At 43.6% G+C, this 13864-nt stretch overlaps 1 protein-coding gene and 1 long non-coding RNA gene across 12 annotated transcripts in view; one reads left to right on the forward strand and one right to left on the reverse strand.

Annotated features, from left to right (window-relative positions):
* Positions 1–13864, forward strand: part of FOXP1 (forkhead box P1) — a 591936-nt gene that overhangs the window by 300109 nt on the left and 277963 nt on the right. The gene's annotated exons all lie outside the window — the stretch shown is intronic.
* Positions 1999–13704, reverse strand: LOC128314879 (uncharacterized). Its single transcript, XR_008297042.1, has 3 exons — positions 13304–13704; positions 6446–6571; positions 1999–5345 (listed from the first exon to the last, which is right to left on the reverse strand). It is a non-coding gene; the product is annotated as an uncharacterized LOC128314879 (long non-coding RNA).

The raw sequence follows: 13864 nt of genomic DNA on the forward strand, positions 1-13864 counted from the left end.
TGTCTGGACTCCCACAAGTGTGTGTTTGTATTTCATTATAACCTTTGTTCGAGTCTGCTCTGTATTTTAGTGTGTTCTTTTCAGGCTTGAAAGCGACACATTCTTGCCTGAAGGTAAGAACCGAAGTAACTTACTTTGTTTGCCCCAGAGCACATTAGGAAGATAGTGGGTGCTCCACGGATGTTAGGAAGCACAGTAATAATGAGGACCATTTTGTTGAGGGCCTGCTGTGCCTCAAGATTGCTAGATATTGTTATCACATTTGTTCCTGCCAACTAGTTGATGAGTTACAGATGTGAATACTATCCATTTTACAGATGAGAAAACTGAAGTCCAGAAAGTTGATGTAACTTGCTCAGAATCAGCTGCTAAGAGAAAGGACACGCATTAGCACTCAGAGCTGCCTGATGGTAAAGTCCCTGTGATTGTTGCCATGATACCTGAGAATACATCACAGTGGTTGCTATGGTTCCCAGAAGTCCAGGTGAAGAATCCACATCCCTTCCATAAATGCTCATAGGGCTAGATTTCTTCATCTTGCCACACACATCCTGCAGACTTCTTTTCACACCCCTCCTCTTTTTACCCATTCTCTATTTTTCGGTGATCTCTATCTAGCACTATGCTGTCAAGACCAGGAAAGGAGAGATTCCCCATTTGCAGATTTGGACACTGGACTTGAATGACTTTACTGACTGTTGGCCAGAATGTAGCAGAAGAGCACAATATCACATAAGGTGAATTATACTGAGCTTGGGTTGAGTGAGCTCAGTTTACTCCTGGGAACCAATGTCAAGCCAGGCTCATCCCATCATATTGGTTGATTCTTTGATTTCAAGCAACAGAGATCACCTCTGGCCAACTTACAAGAATTCATCGGGGCAATAGCTAGTAGCTTCCAGAATGGACAGAAATTTGGGAATGGATAGGAGGCAGGACAATTCCAGCATACAGGCAGCTTGAATGACTTGACCAGCTCATCACTGTCACTGCTAAAACCAGCCCTCCCCACACATTTTCTATCCTCACATCAGCCTGCTCTGCATGAATCAGATGCGCCTACTTGGCATCACGTAGCCACCTGATGGCTATGAGAGGGCAGGGGACTTTGAGGATTCCCACCCTGCCTGGAACAGCGAGGGAGGGTGGTAATTCCCCAAAAAGAAATTGAACTAAGAATGGATTCTGGATAGCCCCCAAAATTCAACAAATACCAGCTGTCCCTGAATTTTACATGAATAGTAGAGTTTATTGAAGGAGGTGCAGAGTTTTTCTCTATAAATAAAGTCCCATATACTGTAGCTTTAAATCTCCTTTCTGATGATCTTGACGTGGTCATCAGTGATATCCGGAAGCCTTCCAGCTTTGCTTTGCAGCAAGCTTGATGAGCCCACCCTTATCTTGTATGGCTTCATCTAGTATTTAAGTCATTGGGAAAGATGTAATAACATACTCAGACCTGTAGTTAGCTTCTTACTGAAGACCTTCCTCGAGCAAGTCCTAATAAAACCCAAGCTCTAAAAACCCATCATCAAATAATAAAAGAGAAATAGAGTAAACGCACAATTCATGAGATTAATATAGAGGAGGAAGACAATTTTTTTTCTAATAATCTTTACTTTTATATCCGACTTTATGGGGGTGCTGTTTAATTTCATGTTCATTTACTTTAATTACTTCTTGCATGTAGTTTGCAGGGAAGTTTGCCATTTTCCAACATCTTAAAGATGGCTTACTTGAGTTTCGTTTCAGACCCTGTTGGAATTAATATATAATAAAACCTAGTGTGTATCTTTCTCATTTTTCACCTCAAAGGATTATTCATCATAATAGAATCAGTTTTTCCGGGGAGATTTTATCAGACTTACAAGTCAAATTAGTTGAATGCATTTCTTCTGCTAATAAACAGAGAGCCTTTACCCTGGAAGCATCTCTACACTGAATTCCAATAATTCAATGTTTCTTTGCCTCAAGAGATCAACCCATAAACGACCTAGGAATAAAAACATAAATTTATTAGCCTCAAAGGAGATTGCTAAGATGGGAGAATTTAAGAGGATAAAAGTGAAAAGGTCATAAAATCAAAATATAAATATTGAATATAGGATCTTATTAAAAAAAATTTTCAGAGGGATAGTCTTAATTCTCCTGTACCCTAAGCAGAGCATTTTGGGGCACAGATTTTATGTGTTTATAGTTGCACTGATTTGTGTGTCGTACGTGAGGGCGCAGCAGGCTGCATAGGGGACTGCTGTAGCAGTACGATAAAAGGTGTTGGGTTTCTAACTTTGAAGGTAATTGGAGTTGCCAAGTTGCATGGTGACTGATTTGATCCCTTCCTCCATTTTGGTTTGCCTCATGGTTTGTAGGTCCAAGGTCAGCTGCGGGAAGATTTTGGCCCTGAAACTATGACAAGCCCTTACAGGAATGGAAGGGAGGTGTAGTCTCTTTCAAGTGCATTTATGAGAATTTTCTGTGATCACTGCATACTGCTGACGGTGGGGGGCTCATTGGTTCTTGGTGCGAATTATTTCTAAATCCTGCTTTACCTTCGTTTTGAGTCATCCCGACCCTCTCAAGCTGCTTGCTCACAAACGTTTCACATGTTGAGATGCCAGGCGTTTTGTCTAGTCCATAACTGAGACATGCTTTCTTCTCTCTGTAAGATAAGGAAGATTTGGCCCTGTAGAAGAGATATGAACGTGGATTTCCTTTTCCTCTGTAGATAAGATCTGCTGTAGTGAAAGGTGCAGGTGAACAGATTGCTTAGGCAGGAACTCTGGGAATCCAATGTATAAATGACAAGAGAGAAATTTTTCAGGGCTAATAGGAAAGCCCTCTTCAGTGTGTAGTTGAAATTCACCTTCTCTAGTATTTTGCACAAGATGGAGAATAAAAATGGTTATGATTGATGAAGCATTCAGTGTATATCTAACTGTAAGTCGGACTAGAGGGACTTTTAAATCACCCAAATGAAAGATTGCATTATCATGAACATTAATATGTAACAGTTAAGTATGTCGTTGCTTATCATAAGTCCTGGCATTCACGGGGCTCTATGAGGCCAGTCAACCAAAAAGGAAAAACTTTTCAGCAAACGCCAGTCCATGAAACCTCCATGAATGAGGCCAGCCCAGTGGTCATGACTCTTAATAAGTTATTTATTTTTGTGTTCCCAACCCATCTGTAGACTTTAGTCACACCATGAATGGGGTGGGAGGAGGTTAAAGATGTCCCCTGAGATATTTTTGAAAAAAAGAAAGGGTTGAAATTGGGGGAAGAATTTATTCCTGGTGAGAAGAGGAAGTTAGGAGGGAAAAATAGTGAACAGTAACTTATTAAGGGCATGGAGGTTAGGTTAGTTAAATGTTCAGAAAATTACTTACTTCTTAAAGATTTGTTGCCATTTACATGGTTGACAAATTAGCAGCTGTTGGAAAACCAATTCAAGAGGATAGAAGTTGGGTCATTCTTCTCTTTTTTATCTTTTGAAAACCTATGTCGTCCTCCAATTTCTATAAGGAGTATACTTTTATAGCAGAAAATTTGAACTGTTAAGAAATATTTTAAAAATTAAAATTAACTCTTGCCTCATCACACAGAGAATTTAGCAAATGGGTAGGGGTATCTTTGCATGTATAATATTTGAAAATATATGTTCATTTACGTATATTTATTTATTTAAAAAAATTTTTTTTAATGTTTATTTATTTTTGAGACAGAGAGAGACAGAGCATGAACGGGGGAGGGTCAGAGAGAGGGAGACACAGAATTTGAAATAGGCTCCAGGCTCTGAGCTGTCAGCACAGAGCCCGACACGGGGCTCGAACTCACGGACCGCAAGATCATGACCTGAGCTGAAGTCGGACATTTAACCGACTGAGCCACCCAGGCACCCCATCATTTACGTATATTTAAATGCATGGTTTTCTCTTTGTTATTTACCATACCTGTCATGTACACGTATGTCCAGAGATATTTTGTCTATCTATGAATTTACCATAGCATCAAACCCAGAACCATTTTAGTGGGATAAATTTGTTCAGATTTTTAAAAATTGTGATAGGTGCATCATATCAGAATTAAATCTTTGAGTTATTTGTGGCGGGAAGAGAGATGGGAAAACCAAGGAACGAGCACTTACTGAGTACCAAGTGCATGCCGAGCACTAGGCTAGGGCCTGTGCAATAATTCTGCAATTCATCATCAGTCAGCACTGATGAGGAGCAAGTGGAGGGGGAGGATAGGTAACTGTTAGTGAGCACTGACTGTGTACTAGGTGAGAACTTTGACATGTACCATTTTATTGGACTTCCATTGCAACCCAAAATGTTAGATCCTTCTCTCATTTCCACATTATGGATGGGAAACTTCAGGCTCAGAGAAGTCGAACTAGTTACTCAGGGTCACACAGCCAGTAAGTGTATAGTCAGGCTGGCTGATGGTTCTTCACTACCCTAAGCTGCATGCCGCCTTGCTTTCCCTCTCCCCCACGCCGTAGGTGTGCTGCACCTATCCATTTCGCCAGTTTGCCTTCCAGTATTTCAAAGCTATTTTTTTCTGACCCGTGCTTCCTTTTTTTTTTTTTTACAACTTCCCTGGAAGTGTATTTACCTCTTTTGTTCGTTTGGTGTTGAAACACTGGGGAACCCAGCAAGCACGAGGTGCTACAGGCATTGCCCCCGTTCCATCCTCCAGGGTGCGGAGACAGGCAACGCTAAAGCGACATCTGTGCCTACTTGTGATGGTGACTGTCACCTGAATGGGAGCATCCATAGCTCTTGAGAATGAGACACAGAATCCTGTCTTCGGTTACCAGGCACAGCTCATGTGACTGGGTGTCCTGTGCTCTGAGCCCAGGCTTCTTCCATTATGTCTTAGAACATGAAATGTTTATCACTTGGTTGCAGTTATCCACGTTTTATAGCCGGGGCCATGCATATAACCATTGACCCACTGTGCGACCAGGTTTTCCATTAACAGCTCTTGGCCTGGGACATTCTGTTTTACCTCTCTTTGCTTCTGTTTCTTCTCCTCAGAAATTTGGATAAATTATAGTATCTCCCCCACAGAGTTGTTGGAAGACTAGATGAGGTTGTATAAGCAAATCACTTTAGTAAAAGCCTTGCACAGAATTCACACACAGTAGGTGTGAAGGGCTGGTGTTTTTCTTCAGGGAGCCTCTAAAGACTAAGAATAATTTTCTTTAGTGATAAGTTCTCAAGTGACAAGGGAGCCTTCTTCCATGCCAGGAGAATTGGCTAATTACACGTTGATTACTCAAGTTCCCTTAAGGAAGTGATTTTTCTCCAGGACTTAAGATATGTCAATTAGCGTGTGTTCACCTGTTAGTAACAGAAAACCTCATTAGTAGTGGCTGAAAACATAAGGATATTAATCATTTACTTGCCCAGAAGACCAAAGGTAGTCAGTTTCAAGAGTGGTTCAGCACCTGAATAATATCTGACTGCTGGGTTGGCTTAGGTGTGATTCTTTTAGCTTTTTCCTCGTGGCCACATGATGGCTGCTACAGCTCCAGGCATCATCTGCCTACAAAGTCACATTCATAGGCACAAAAGTGGGAGAAGGGGCCAAGGCAGAGAGAGGGAGAGAAAGAAAGCTTTGTATGATTTTCCTCCAATCAAGGAGGAAAAATAGCTTATATCTTATATCCCTTATATCTTTTGGCCAGAGCTAAGTTAGATGTCTATCCGTAATTGCAGAGAAAGCTGGGAAGGGGAAGGGGACCACCTCTCTCTCTCTCTGTCTTTTTTTTTTTTTTTTTTCAGCTTGAGAGTAGGGCGACGGGGTGGTGAAGAAGTTGGGAATGACTGTTGAATAGTATCTACACGTGGAGTGACATTTGATACTTGACCAGCTAAGATCAACTTCAAAATCTAAGTTGTGCCTGGCAAAGGGTATGAAGTTGTTATTTTAGGTATTTAAAAAAAATTCTTTTTGGTATTGTTTAGAATGACCATGTAGTTTTAGATTCCTACATTACTGCTGAAGCTGACATTTCTTGGTATCTAGAGAGGATGATTAAGCCAAACCCGCTTTGTTTACTTTATTCATCATTAGGCTTTATACCATCTCTGGCTCTCTGTATATCACCCAAGAAATGCTTTGGAGATGGCTCAGCTTCCTGCTCAAAGCTGTAGCTCTGGATGTTTCACACTCTGCACATGGTGTTGGGTATGACTACCCTCTCCCACCCCGAAAATATTCTGTGCTTCTGTATTTGCCCATTGTGAAAGAAACATCCTGACAGCTGTGATGTATTTATAATGTCGTACGGCTGGTTTTACCGTCACTTTGTTACATCAATACTCATCTTTCTCCCTAAGCTGAAAAATTCATCACACTTTGAGCTACAGGGAAAAGTTCCACCTGAATATGTGTAGTTGGGAGTTTTCAGGGGAGAGACAGACTGGAGGGATCTTACTGTGTAAGAAATCTTCCATAATGTCACTCTTTTTCCAGATGGCTTGGGTGATTAGAGTTGGTAGAGCAGAGCGCTTTCTCCAGGAGAGCTGATGTCCCCGAAGACCCAGTTTACTGGCAGCATGGCCTAAAGGGAGAAGCAAATATGTTTTGCCAACAGGGAAAAAGATTACTTTGCTACTGGCTTCTTAAAGAATGCACCTATTTTTAGCCCGCAAGTATACATCTCTTGCCTGAATCAGTCAACTAAATAAGTCTACAATTCTAATCAAACCTGTGATTCGAATTTGTATAAAAATTAGATGAAAGTTTTTAGAAAAATGACAAGATTCACCATAAGCATGGAGTTTTTAAGAAGTCAGGACCAAAACCGTTTCCACTGAAAATAAAATAAAAATTTTAATTAATATATAGAATCTTCAAACCGGGAACCAAATACCCATCTGCCGAGGATCGGATTCTCATGAATATGGAAAAGTTGCGACACTTCTAAAACTGCACACAGTCCAGGATGTAGTAGCCCTTAGATGTATGTGGCTATTTAAATTTAAATTAATTAAAATTACATAAATTTAAGAGTCTAGTTCCGCAACGTACTAGCCATATTCCCAAGTGCTAGGTAGACTCAAGTGCCCGGCGGTTACTCTGTTGGACAGTGTAAGTTGTCCACAGAAAGTCCTATCGGGGAGAGTTTCTCTAGATGTGCGGGTCTCGTCCAGGAGTGATTTTCTCCACCAGAGACTGTTTGGCAATATCTGGAGGCATTTTTAAAAAATTTGTTTTATGTTTATTTTTGAGAGAGATAAACAGAGACAGAGTGCGAGGGGGGAAGAGGGGCAGAGACAGAGGGAGACACAGAATCCGAAGCAGGCCCCAGGTTCTGAGCTGTCAGCCCAGAGCCCAACGCAGGGCTCGAACCCACGAACCAGGAGATCATGACCTGAGTTGAAGTCGGACGCTTGACCGACTGAGCCACCCACGTGCCCGTGGTGGCATTTTTTACTGTCACAACTGGGGTGGTGGTGATGCTACCTAGGGATGCTGTTGGACACCCTGCAGTGCACAGAACAGCTTCCACAGTGAAGGGTTATTGGCCCAACCTGTCAGTAGTGCTGAGGTTCAGAAAGTCTACCCTTCAGGGTGGGGGGACTCTGATGGCCCACAGCTCCTCATCTAGAAGTTTCAAGTGACTTCTCCTCCCAAGACTGCAGGTAACCTGCGTATTGATACAACATTGACATGTAGTAGGGTTAAAACTTGAGGCGATGCCCCAAAAAGCCTTGTCCCAAATCCCATAGTCCTAATCACAGGCAGGGAAGGATCCATAAAGCCGCCAGGGGAGTCTAGTTGACACTACTATAGCTGGGTTGGGAGACATAAGGGGGCCATGGGATTGGTCCCCCCTCTTCCTCTGCCTTCTCCCTCTTCACTCTCCCTCTCCCTCTCCCTGCAAACTGAGTGGAGCTGACCATCTAAATCATAATGTCTTGGGGTGGGTGATATTCCACTCCAGGCCTTTGTCATTAGCCAGGACATTAGTGTAAGCAACCAAGGCTCACGCTGACCATCGCAGGTGAATGCCAGTGTGGGGTACCAGAATCAGGTGTTCCGTCCAGAGCTGGGCTCGGGTGTAGGCTCCCACTTATCTGCTGTGTGGCTAAGAGCAGGTTACTTAACTTCTCTGAGCTTTTGGGTACCAATGGAGATGATGACTGTGTGTCTTATAGGGTTATTTTAAAGATGAAATGAGAAAATCCATGTCAAGTGATTAGTACAGTCTCCAGCATATTAAGAATAAAGTCATCGGTAGCGTCTATTATTGTTTTTTTTTTTTAATTGTTGGTGTTGCTATGGTTACTACTCCTGAGAAAGCCTGGCTGTATTGATTTGGGGTCCTTTCCTGCCCATGGAGGAAATCAGGGCCCTGGTTTGCCAATCTGGCTGGGCTGGAGCCAGGGCTAAAAGCCAAGCAGTCTGGCAGGGCCTCACCCTCTCCACCCCAGCTTAAATGTCACTTACTCTAAGGACATTCCTGTTCACTCTGTTTAAATAGGCTCCCCAGGATCCTGCCATTTTTTTCTCATCCTTGGTTCATGTCTGTTTTCCTTCATAGAATGTAGTACATTTTGTGAATATAGGATTGTGTGTTTTTCCCAGTTAGTTGGTGTTAGGTATGGGAGATTTAAGAATTAATGACATATTATAATGAAAAACTGAATTCCTGAGAAGGAAGGAAGGAAAGGAAGGTGACAGGGCTAAAGCCAACCATGGGTTTTGCATGCCAGCCAATCCACACTTGAGACCTCGCTCTGTTCAATGCTCACTTTGTGACCTTACATAAATCACTTAACCGGAGTCTGAGTTTGCCATATCTGTGAAATGGGAAAAGTATTGTAAGAATTCCATGCCAATTACAATGTGTTCTACTTCAGTTAGAGAATTGGTAAATGGTAGTTTTTATAGTGATTAGAGAACCAACATAGGAGTAAAACTCAAGGATGCCGTTTGAATTTGTCCACATTCCCTTTTATCAGTATGATGCAGCGAATGTTAGCTATACCCCATGCCATATTAGAATATTTGTGTCTCCTAGAATACTTTTACACTTTGCCCAGCAGATTGAAACTTTGGTAGGCTGCAGGTAAGAGCATCTGGTCAACCGGTAGACATTTTTATGAGTGTCATTGGATCTGCAGAAGGGACTCAGAAAGAGTGTTGGGCTGGCAAGTTTGTGTTGGCCTGTTTTTAAGGACCCACACAGGCCTTTTTCCCCTTCTCTGCCTCCTCACTGGTTATTTGCCATCAGGGACTAAGGACTGCTCGATCCCACCCCTGTACCTCAATATAATTTTTATCAGAGAATGAAAGAGTCAGATCTTCATCCCTTGTCCATGAGTCTGGTCAGAAGACACAAGGCCTGTTGTGTAAGCCAACTGGCTATTTACCAAAACTGATTTGTTGGTCCACTGCTGACCTGAACCACCAGCACCAGGGGCGTAGAGTATTAAGTCTTTCTTAGACCTCACACTGGATTTATTTTAGATCTCTAGTTTAGTTTGCTTTCAGCTCGTCTGGCTGTCCTTTCGACTATGGGTCATCACTCATTCTTCCAGCTCTTTCTTTTCAGTGATAACAGAGAAGAGAACATGGCCGATGATCAGGATACATAGGTGAGGTCTACAGATTTTGAGTAATAGCTGTGGGAGTTTGTCAGTTAGTGTGTTTTTAGTTGGTTTGCTTTCTCACTGGGGCTAATACATATGGTAGAGTTGAAGAACTACACACGGAACACCTATTTAGTTTGACATCCTGTATTGCACCTCTTGGTTGCAAATAACCCAGCACCAACTCCGGCTGGCTGGGCAAATAAGGGAAGTTCATTGGCTCACGTAATGGGTAAGTCCAGGCGTAGGATGGTCCTCCACCGGTACTGTTAGGAATCTGTCCTGCTCTTGGGCTCACCCCTGACTTGCTGTGTCCTGACCTCTTTCAGCCAGCTCTCTTTTTTTGTGGGGACGAGCTCAGTCTACGCTCTCAAAGCTCTCCAAAGCCCAGCAAAAGGACAGTCTCCCTCTCCGAGTAGTTCCTACAGAATACCAGGAGTTGAGTGCCATTCTGATTTGGGACCTGTCCATCCATCAGCCAATCAGGGCGGCCAGTAGAGCAGATGGCACTGATTGGTCAGCCTTTGGTTTATGGCTCCACCTCTGGAGCTGGGAGCTGCATCCCAGGCCTGTGGCTCACCAGCCAGAGGGTATGGGGCGCTTCCCCTAAAGAAAAATGCAGCTGGTGTTATCAGAGGAAAAGGAGCGTGGATGTTGGGCCGGCATAAACAACAGATATCCACTCCCCTGCTCCGCCTTTGATTTCAGTGCACTGGTGACCCAGGAAAAATCCCCTGCTTGCTGTGTTCTCCGTTTCGCCTCGGGAGCTGCTGGCAGGCCTCTGGCCCGAGTTTATTTACAGCATCAGCACACCTCTCTCTTCTCTCTTGCAATCATGATACCCCAGTCTTTCCCCCAGGGGTTGGAGTAAATGGCCTTCTCTGAGCCACAATCAATGGCGTTCCGTAAGGTGTGACAGAAGAGGCCATCTGGCAGTTGCCCCTCGGTCCTTTCTCCCTGTCCAGGGAAGAGGCACGTCTGAGGCATAAGGTCGCAGCACAGCGAGGGGCTGCTGTCTTTCAGAAGCCTCACCCCCGGACTCAGGTCTCTGGCACAGAAACGCCACAAGAGTGAAGCAAGCACCTGGCAGATTCCGCCTTTCCCTTTGTGAAATCCCCATCAGAATGAGGTTGTGGAATCATAATTATCATGAAGATGATTTTTGAATACAATTCTAAGTTTGAGCGTTCTACGCGATACTTTCCCAAATATTGGATAGATTTTTTTTTTCTAAGATGCACTGAGATCACTGGCCCATTTCAATTTTTATTGAAACAAATAAACCCAATAAAAACACTTATGCTGAGAGCTAGAGCGCCACAATAAGAGAATCACCCTGTATTGAATTTATTGATTTATTTATTTACTCCAACTGGAAAATCGAGTATTGTGTTAATGTATTTTATAAGAATCACACTGCTCGATGAAATGGCTAATTTATTTTAGCGTATACATAAATAGCTAGCAATTTTCCATGAGACAGGCTAATGAAAATGATGCCATGAAATTGTCTATACTGTGCGGAGTGACGGAGACCAGTTATTATTGGGTGAGTGCTAAGACACAGTGAACTGGCCATCATATCTTTGAACTTTTGAACTGCTACTTGTTTGGTGTGATTTATTGATTTTGCTATCTCTCTGTTTAGCTCAACTTTAGTTTTTGCCCGGCAGTGCAGATAAGTGGCATAGGAGATTTAATTTCATGGGTATTTGGGGTTAAAACCTATCTTTAAGAAGAATGCTAAACATGTTTTAATAAAACATGAGTTGCAGGGGTTTTAGGTTTCTGTGTGATACGGATCTGATAAGCAGCGAGGCCATGCAGAGGCCCGCCCAGGGGTTCCAGGCTGGGGAGGTGCTCTTTTTCTGAGCTCTGGAAGTTGCACCAGGGCCACGTGTATTGTATTTGCTCCATCGGCCTGGCTTCATTCTTAATTGCATGTATCATTTCTTCCCCTGCCTGTGCCCTGTCGCTCTCGCCACGTGTTTTGCCTCTGTGCCTGGTGCGGGGGTGGTTTCTGGGTTCCTCAAGGGCAGCAGTGCTGTGCCTCTAACCCCTCCTTGCACACCGAGGGGCTGGCCGCTACTTAAACACGCGCATTTGGGCAGATCTCTCCGGGAAAGTGCTTTCAGGAGCAGCCACGCAGGGCCCTCACCTACAGGACCAAGACATGGGAGCTCGCTCTGCCCTGGAGCCAGGGCTGCCTGGCAGCTGGCCGGCTGTCCCCCAACACCCACCCTCTGTGCTCCTCAGTCGTGCCGCTGCCCTCCTCCGCCGGCCCTGACCTTGGACGGGGATGCTTCCCTCGCTGCTTCGGCGGGAAATCTACTGAGTGACAGTGGGCAGAAAGCAGCCCTACTTTTCATTGTTGTCTTTGGACCTGCAGAACTTTTCCTAAAATATGCAACATCTTGAGAACTCATTCTTGATATTTTTTGTTTGGTTAGCTAATTTCTAGAGGCCGACTTGACAACAGTGTTTTATGCTTACTTTTTCCTTCCGGGCGGGGCGGGGTTGGGGGGGGGGAACCGAGGGTTGGAGGAGGTGGGAAAGAGCTTTATCATGTAAAAGTAACCATCCTAGAAATTTCAGGTAATAAATTTTCAGGCGCATGAACGGTTAAGACTCTTCACTCAGTGACACCGTATGTGAATGTGGAATTTTTATGAAGGTAACAGTCTCTTTCTTTAAAAATCTGATTTATTTAGAAGGTAGTTTTAAATGACCAAGTAATTTTAACCTTCAGGGAGATATCGAGGTGGGGGTGGGGGGGAGGAAAGTAGGGGAGAGTTGGATCTTTGCAAGGGTTTGAAAATTCACATCCCCTTTAATGATTAAACTGGCAGGATCTTTATTTGGATGTTAAAAGCTTTTTCTTACATTGCAAACATTCTCAGCAAATTTACAGTCAGATATTTGGAAACAGCTAGCACTTAAAAAAAAAAAAGGAGGAGGAGGGCCTGTTTGAACTAGGAAACAAAATTAGTGGGAATGGCTAAAAAGACAGACTGACCCCAACACCATTAGCTTGGAAAAAAAATTCCATTTCATTGCAACTATGTTATTGTTTACTTTACCATACACATCCTAATATGGTTACCTCCCTGTCAGAGGCAGCCAAGCCCAGGGGTTGAGGGGCCCCCTCCGGGAGAAAGCTCCTAACTGCCTCTCAGACAATAAGAAACAAACCGTACAACTCCACAAAAGGCTTTCCGGAAAATAAGTGTCAAATAAATCCTACAGAACTCTCGTTTCTGCCACTGAGCTCTGTATATGCAAACCTGTTCTTATGCCATCGCTGCCCGGGCTGAGCTGCGTTTGTTTGGAAATAAGCCATTGCTTTTTCTTTTCTCCTTTTTTCCTTTTTCAAAAAATTTCCCACCCCCCCCCCCCCTTCATCTGCGGGCTCTGGATTAATTCCTTGAGACACATCTTTGCATACATGTCTCATGAGTTATGTTTCCTGGAGCCTTTTACTAGGAACATTAAGGTAAGAATGTTGATTTAGCCCGGGACCTTTGTCACTCAAACTAATGCTCATCAGTGATATAGACATTGTAAAGAAATATTGCGGAGGTCTTTTGTGGTCCCCCTCCTAAACGGAGAGGTGCAGTTGCTTTTAATTGTCATGCATAGATTCGGGGGGGGGGATGCCACCAGTTGTGGATGAGATGGAACAGGGGTGTACTCACTGGTGTAAACACTGGTGAAGACACCCCCGATCCTGTGGCAGCCACTACAGTTCATTAGAAGGGTTTTCCTGTTGTCTCTTCCAATTCTTCTCTACTTGGAGTATTTCTTTTCCTTCTTCTTTTTCTTCAACTCTCCTGATCTTTTCCAAATCCTCATGGTCTTGAGGCTTGCCTGTTATTATCTGCAACTCCAGAACAAAGGTAGGCTGCTCAACTCTGTGCTTTGGGGGAGGGCCGAGTTATTTTGGGAGGGATGTCTTCCTAATGCATGAGTGGCTGACCTAAAAGGCAGGGGGGGGTGGTGGTGTAGATCACGCCTGGAGCCCAGGGATGAGAGAGCACGCACTGTGGCAGCTTTTATGGAGTGGAGTTTATTTTTATGCAACTTAGAAAGCAGCAGCATCTCTAGTAGAAAGGACTCGTTAGCTCCTGAAATGCTACACCTGGTGTCACGCTGGTGTGTAAATGGCATTACCAAACTGGGGTTCAGACTTTTGGGGGGACAGTGGAATTGACGACAGCAGTTAAGATTTCCTTATTGGATTCTGTGTGTTCAGTTTA

Source organism: Acinonyx jubatus, chromosome A2 (genome assembly GCF_027475565.1).
Source record: "Acinonyx jubatus isolate Ajub_Pintada_27869175 chromosome A2, VMU_Ajub_asm_v1.0, whole genome shotgun sequence".
Classification (NCBI taxonomy): Eukaryota; Metazoa; Chordata; class Mammalia; order Carnivora; family Felidae; genus Acinonyx; species Acinonyx jubatus.